The sequence below is a fragment of the Nannospalax galili genome, unplaced genomic scaffold, assembly GCF_000622305.1.
Source record: "Nannospalax galili isolate Female #2095 unplaced genomic scaffold, S.galili_v1.0 scaffold717, whole genome shotgun sequence".
NCBI lineage: Eukaryota > Metazoa > Chordata > Mammalia > Rodentia > Spalacidae > Nannospalax > Nannospalax galili.
In genome coordinates, this window is record NW_008339763.1 from 277667 (window position 1) to 284582 (window position 6916).

General features: G+C 43.7%; 2 pseudogenes; both read left to right on the forward strand.

The window, feature by feature from the left end:
- The first annotated feature begins 3365 nt into the window (after positions 1–3365).
- On the forward strand, positions 3366–3674 carry LOC103735298 (annotated as a pseudogene).
- A 1363-nt stretch (positions 3675–5037) lies between these two features.
- LOC103735230 lies at positions 5038–5378 on the forward strand (annotated as a pseudogene).
- The last annotated feature ends 1538 nt before the right edge of the window (positions 5379–6916 follow it).

Sequence of the window (6916 nt, forward strand, 5' to 3'; positions counted from 1 at the left end):
GTGCACCCGTGTTGTGCAAAGCCCCTGAGGTCAGAAGAGAACTTCAGATTCCCCTGGAACTGGAGTTAAGGACGGTTCTTAGCCACCATGTGGGTGCTGGGAATCAAACCCAGGTCTTCTGCAAAAGCAGTCAGTGATCTTAACTGCTGAGCCATCTCTCCAGCCCCGGAATATATTTTTTAAGATTAAAAAATATGGGTATGTGTGTCTAAGTGTAGGTATGTGCATGTGAGTGCAGGTGCCAGTGGAAGCAAGAGACATCAGATCCCTCTAGAGCTGAAGTTACAGGTTGTTGTGAGCAGCCCAAAGTGGTGCTGGGAACCAAATTTAGAACTGCAAGAGCAGGTCAAACTCCTAATTATTGAACCATCTCTCTAATCCTGAAAAATATATTTTAAAGTATGTCCTAGTAATTTTCTGAGTTCTATCAGTATCTGTCAGAATGGTTCTTTTTTTCAATCTCTAATTTTATTAATTTAGGTTTTCTCTTTCTTTTGGTTAGTTGGGCCATGGGGTTGCTAATTTTATCTTTGCAAAGAACCAACTTTTTGTTTCTTTTTTTGTATTTTTTGTTTTGTTTCCATTTTATTAATTTGTGCCCTGATACTGATTTTTTTTTCAAGACACGGTCCCATTATGTAACCCTGGATGGCCTGTGTTTCAGTAAAATTTTTCCTTTTTCTCTCTCTGGGGAACCCAGATGCCCTCTGAGAACTCTAGGGTCTCCCTGTGCCGATGCAGACTAACAAACGGACATAAGGCATCCTATTTGGATTTTGCATAGTTTATATGACATTTGGAAGGGGGTGACTTACAAAAACACAGATTCTTACAGGCTTTTCCTTTCCCATATTTGAAACGCAGGTGCCATCTGTCTCCCCCGCCCCCGTCTTTTCTCTCTTGGAGTTTGCCCATGCCCAATATGGCAGCGGCTCCACCCTTTTCCCAGTGTGCTCTGCATTGCCCACACTCACCCTGGATCAGCTCCAGCTTTTTGAAGGAGCCTTTGGGTTACAGTTTGGAATTCTCTGTGTAGTCCAAACTGTCTGGATCTCAGAGATTCACCTGGCTTTGCTCCCAAATGTGGGGACTAAAGGTATGTGCCACTATGCCAAGCAAAATAAATAAATCTTTTAAAAGAATGAAAGAAGTCAGAGAGAGTAGGACTCACATTCAGGAGGGAGAGGCAGGTAAATCTCTGTAAGACTGAGGATAGCCTGGTCAATGTTGTGAGTTCCAGGCCTGTTGGGGCTGCAAGGAGATGCTGTCTCAAAAATTATATTTATTTACTTTTATTTTATGTGTATGAGTGGTTTTTTTTCCCTGCATGTATGTATGTATATATGTGTACCATGTAGGGGCCTGGTGCCCACAGAGACCAGAAGAGGACATCAGATCCACTGAAACTGAAGTTACAGGCAGTTGTATGCCACCATGCGGATTCTAGAAATAGAAACTTAGGTCCTCTGCAAGAGCAGCAAGTGCTTTCAACCACTGAGCCATCTCTCTGCCATCACCCGCCTTTATTTATTTTATTTATTTATTTTTATTTATGATTTCGTTTTGTTTTGTTTTCATTGTTGTTGTTTGTTTGCTTGCTTTGGACAGGGTCTCCCTAGTCTTAGACCACTTGAATCTCACTATGTGGACCAGGCTGGCCTTGATCTCACAGAGATCCACCTGCCTCTGCCTCTGGAGGGTTGGGATTAAAGGTTCCACCACACCCAGCCCCTCACCCCATTTTAAAAACAGGGTCTCACTGTGTAGCCCTGGCTGTCTTGAAACCAGGTATGGCCTGGAACTCACAGAGATTTGCCTACTTCTGCCTCCCAAGTGCCGGGTGTACACTATTACATCCTGCTCTCTGATTTCTTAATGTGAGTACTTAGGGCTATAAAATTCCCGCTTAAGACTGCTTTTACCCTACACATTTTGGTATACTGTGTTTCCATTTTCATTCATTTCTAGGAATTTCTTGATTTCTTGAAGGACCCATTCATCATGTTACCTAAGAACCATGAGTTGTGTACAATTGTCTACAGCTTTTTTTACTATGTATTTGTAGTTTTATTCTATTACGAGCAGATAGAATACAAGAATTATTCCAATTTTCCTATATTTTCTAATATAGGAGAGATGGTCCACAGTTAAGAGTGCATACTGCTTTCCCAGAGGACCCAAGTTTGATTCCCAACAGCCATGTCAGGCAGCTCACAACTGCCTGTAACTCCACTCCAAATCATCTGATGCTGAGAGCACCCACATTCATGTGCACATACCCACACACAGACACACACAGACACACACAGACACACACACACACACACACACACACACACACACACACAAAATTAAAAATAAAGTAAATCAGGGGCTGGAGAGATGGCTCAGAGGTTAAGAGCACTAGCTGCTATTCCAGAGGACCTTAGTTCAGTTCCCAGGACCCACATGGCAACTAACAACTATCCTTAACTCCAGTCCCAGGGTATCCCATGCCCTCTTCTGGCCTCCACAGGCATTGAACACATGGGTGCACTCACATACATGCAGGCAAAACATGTATGCACATAAAATAAAAATGAAAAAAAAATTTTTTTTTTGGTCTTTTTGAGACAGGGTCTCCCTGTAGCCCCAGCTGTCCTAGAACTCACTATGTAGACCAGGCTGGCCTTGAACTCCCAGAGATCCACCTGCCTCTGCCTCCCGAGTGCTGGGATTAAAGGTGTGTGCCACCACACCCGGCTGAAAAATTTTTTTAATTTAAAAAAAATTTAAAAGCATACTTAAGGGGTTGGAGAAATGGTTCAGCAGTTAAGAGCACTGACTGCTCTTCCAGGGGACCCGGGTTGAGATTCCAGCACCAACATGGTGGCTAACAACCCTCTGAAACTCCAGTTTCAGAAGATTAGACACCCTCTTCTAGCCTCAGCAGGCATTGTACACATGGATACACTTGCATAATGCAGGTAAAACAGTCATACACATAAAATACAAATAAATAATTTTTTTGGTTTTTTTTTTGAGACAGGGTCTCCCTGTAGCCCCAGCTGGCCTGGATTCACTATGGAGACCAGGCTGGCCTCAAACTCAGAGAGATCCTCCTGTCTCTGCCTCCCAAGTGCTGGGACAAAAGGTGTGTGCCACCATGCCCGGCTAATAAATAAATTTTTTTAAAAATTTTTATTATTTTTATTTCATGTGTATGCATGTATTGCCTGCATGTAGGTAATGTGGGTGCTGGGATTCAAACCCAGGTCTACTGCAAGAACAACCAGTGTTCTTAACCACTGAGCCATCTCTCCAGCCCCATAAATAAATTTTTTAAATAAATTTTTTAAAAGCCTTTCCAACTTGGGCCTGGTGCAATGGCTCCCACAAAGAAGGATGGTGAAAAGAAGGGCCATTCTGCTATCAACAAGGTGGTGACCTGGGAACACACCATCAACATTCACACGCACAGCCATGGAGTGAGCTTTGAGAAATGTGACCCTCAGACACTCAAAGAAATCCAGAAATTCGCCATGAAGGAGATTGGTACACCAGATGTGCACATTGATACTAGGCTCAAAAAGGCTGTCTGGGCCAAAGGAATACAGAATGACTCATATTGTATCTGTGTTTGTTTGTCCAGAAAATGTAATGAAGATGAGGATTTGCCAAACAAACTTTGGTAACCTATGTTCCTGATACCACATTCAAAAATCTACAGATTTTTGTGGATGAGATCTAACTGCTGAGAGTGAAATAAAGTTATAAAATTGCAAATATTGATAATAATAACAAAGAAAGCACTTTGTGTCCTAATATATTATCTATTTTAGAGAAAATCCCATGGGTTGCTAAGTAGATGTATATCTCAAAGCCTTTGGATAGAATGTTCTATAGATTTCTGTTACATCCATTTGATCCATCAAATATTTAATTCAGATCTGGTTTTTTTTCAAGATGACCTGTCTATTGGTGAGAGTAGAGTATTGAAGTCATCCATTATTACTGTGTTGAGGCTGATCTGTGAATTTATAACTATTTTTTTGAAGCAGGGCCTCACCATGTAGCACTAACTGTCCTGTAACTTGCTACATAGAGCAGGCTGGCCTTGAACTCAGAGAGACTGGCTGCCTCTGCCATCCAAGTGCTGGGATTAAAGGCATGCACTAACACAGCTGGTTGACTTATCTAGTAGTACTTAATTTATGAAATTAGGTGCACCTCTATTCAGTGCATATATGTTAAGAATTATATCCTCATGATAGATTGTTCCAGGTTAGCCAGGGCTACATAGTACAAACTTCTTTAAATAAAGTATTACTTATTTTTCTACTGAGAGTGGTTGTTGCATGTTACATAGGATTCATCTTAATTATTCCTTTGTAATTGTCTTTTTGAGACAGGGTTTCCCCGTAGCCCCAGCTGGCCTGGAACTCACAGAGACCTGCCTGCCTCTGCCTCTCGAGTGTTGGGATTAAAGGCCTGCACCACCACACTGGGCAAAATATATATTTATTTTTACAAGATGTTGTAACCTGAATGTGAATTTTCCCTGAAATTTGTCTTTCCATACTATCATGGCCATTACAAATTTGTAAATTGGGAGCTGTTCCCAGCATCCACATGGCAGTTAACAACCATTCATAACTTCAATCCCAGGGGATCCAACACCTTCTTTTGATCTCCTCCGACATTGTACAATTTAGGTGGACTTACATACATGCAGACAATACACTCAAATACATAAAAATAATAACATTTTTGGGGGCTGGAGAGATGGCTCAGCGGTTAAGAGCACTAGCTGCTCTTGCAGAGAACCTGGGTTCGATTCCCAGCACCCACCTGGCAGCTAAGAACCATCCTTAACTCCAGTTCCAGGGGTCTCTGAAGCCCTCTTCTGACCTCCAGCAGCATTGCACGACACGGGTGCACTCACATACCTGCAGGCAATATACTCGCACACATAAAATAAAAATAATAAATAAAATATTTTTTTAAAAGTAACATTTTTGGGTTGTGCGGCTGCGGCTGGGAAGGAGGCAGCGGCGGCGGCGGTGGCCGGGGCGGCGGCGGACGCAGACGATGGCAGACTTCCTGAAAGGCCTGCCGGTTTACAACAAGAGCAACTTCAGCCGATTCCACGCGGACTCCGTGTGCAAGGCCTAGAACCGACAGCTCTCAGTGCACCTGCCTACCCAGGAGTACCGGTCAGAACAGATCATCGTGACAGAAAAGACAAACATCCTCCTGCGCTACCTACACCAGCAACGGGACAGAAAGAATGCCGCCAAGAAGAGAAACCAAGAGCAGGTGGAGGCGGAGGGGGAGAGCTCGGTACCACCCCGAAAAGTGGCCCGACTGACACCCCGGACATGCCAGAGGACACCTAGGCCCCATGTGCCCACTCATCGCGTCTGTCTGCTCTGTCTACTCCTGCCCAAGTGTGTAAGCGCAGCCGGCCCACACCCAGCCCACACCCCTACAACCTCATAGGACCCACGTATTTATTTTCCTTGAGTTTTTATTTATGCTGTAACTTGTGTCAAGCACTGGTTAAAGGGACATCAGACCCAGCCCTGAGGTGTCAGTAGACACTTTTACACAGTGGTGTCCCCGACCCAGCCACCCATCAGTAAGGCCAAGCCCGTGGTCCAGGGCCGAGGTCCTCCGGCAACACCAAGCAGCCTTCTTGATCCTTCCCATACACAGGCTCCACCTGGTCTGGAGTCCCCCCCACCCCCTCCCCCGCCACACACACCCTTCCCGCTGGGGTTCCTCCCATGCCCAGGCCTCACTGAGCCCATACCAGGGCATGGGAGACAAGGCCCTTTTGGATCTTCCTCTTAAGTCATTTTATCATGGACTAGCCCGTGCTCCCGGTCCACCCCAATAAAAGGATCTTTCCTACTTAAAAAAAAAAAATTTTTTTTAACTCTACAAATTATATTTAGTTATTTATTTGTTGGGGAGCATACATGCCACAGTACACATGGGGGTATCAGAGGATAACTTGTAGAAGTTGGTTCTCTCATTCCACCATATGGTTCCTGGGGCTCAAATTCAGGTCATCAGGGGCTGGAGAAATGACAATGGTTAAGAGCACTGGCTGCTTTTGCAGAGGACCTGGTTCATACACAAAAAATAAAAATAATAAATAAAATATATTTTTAAATCCTCAGGTCATCAGACTTGGCAGCAGGCACCTTTACCTTCTGAGCCATCTGCCTGGTCCTTGAACTACTTCTTTGTTCGGTGTACCAGCTCCTTTGCATTGGCTTTCCTTCCTTGATCACCAGACCCAGGCCAAGGGCAGGTGCAAAGCACAAGTTATTTAAATGTTCCGAATTTTTGTTCTGTTTCTGTTTGGTTTATCAAAGAGATAGCTTAAATTCTTTTATGGATTTGTCAAAAAAAAATTTTTTTGTTTTGGTCTTTTTGAGACAGTCTCCCTGTAGCCCCAGCTGTCCTGGAACTCACTATGTAGACCAGGCTGGCCTTGAACTCACAGAGATCTGCCTGCCTCTGCCTCCCAAGTGCTGGGCTGAGTGCTGGGATTAAAGGCATGCACCACCATGCCCGGCAGATTTGTCTAATTTTTAAAAAATGTATGAATGTTTTGTCTGCATGTATGTAAGTGCACCTATGTCATGCAATGCTCAAGGAGGCCAGAAAAGGGAGTCCAATACCCTGGAACTGGAGTTATGGATGGTTGTTAGCCATGATGTGGGTGCTAGGATCCAAACTCTGGTCCTCTGGAAGAGCAGCTAGTGCTCTTAACCACTAAGCCATCTCCCCAGCCCCAAGATAGCTTAAATTCTTTATCCACAATTGTTGATTTATCTAGCTCATAAATCTGAGATATATATATATATATATATATATATATATATATATATATATAGCGGGTCTATACTGTATATATATATAT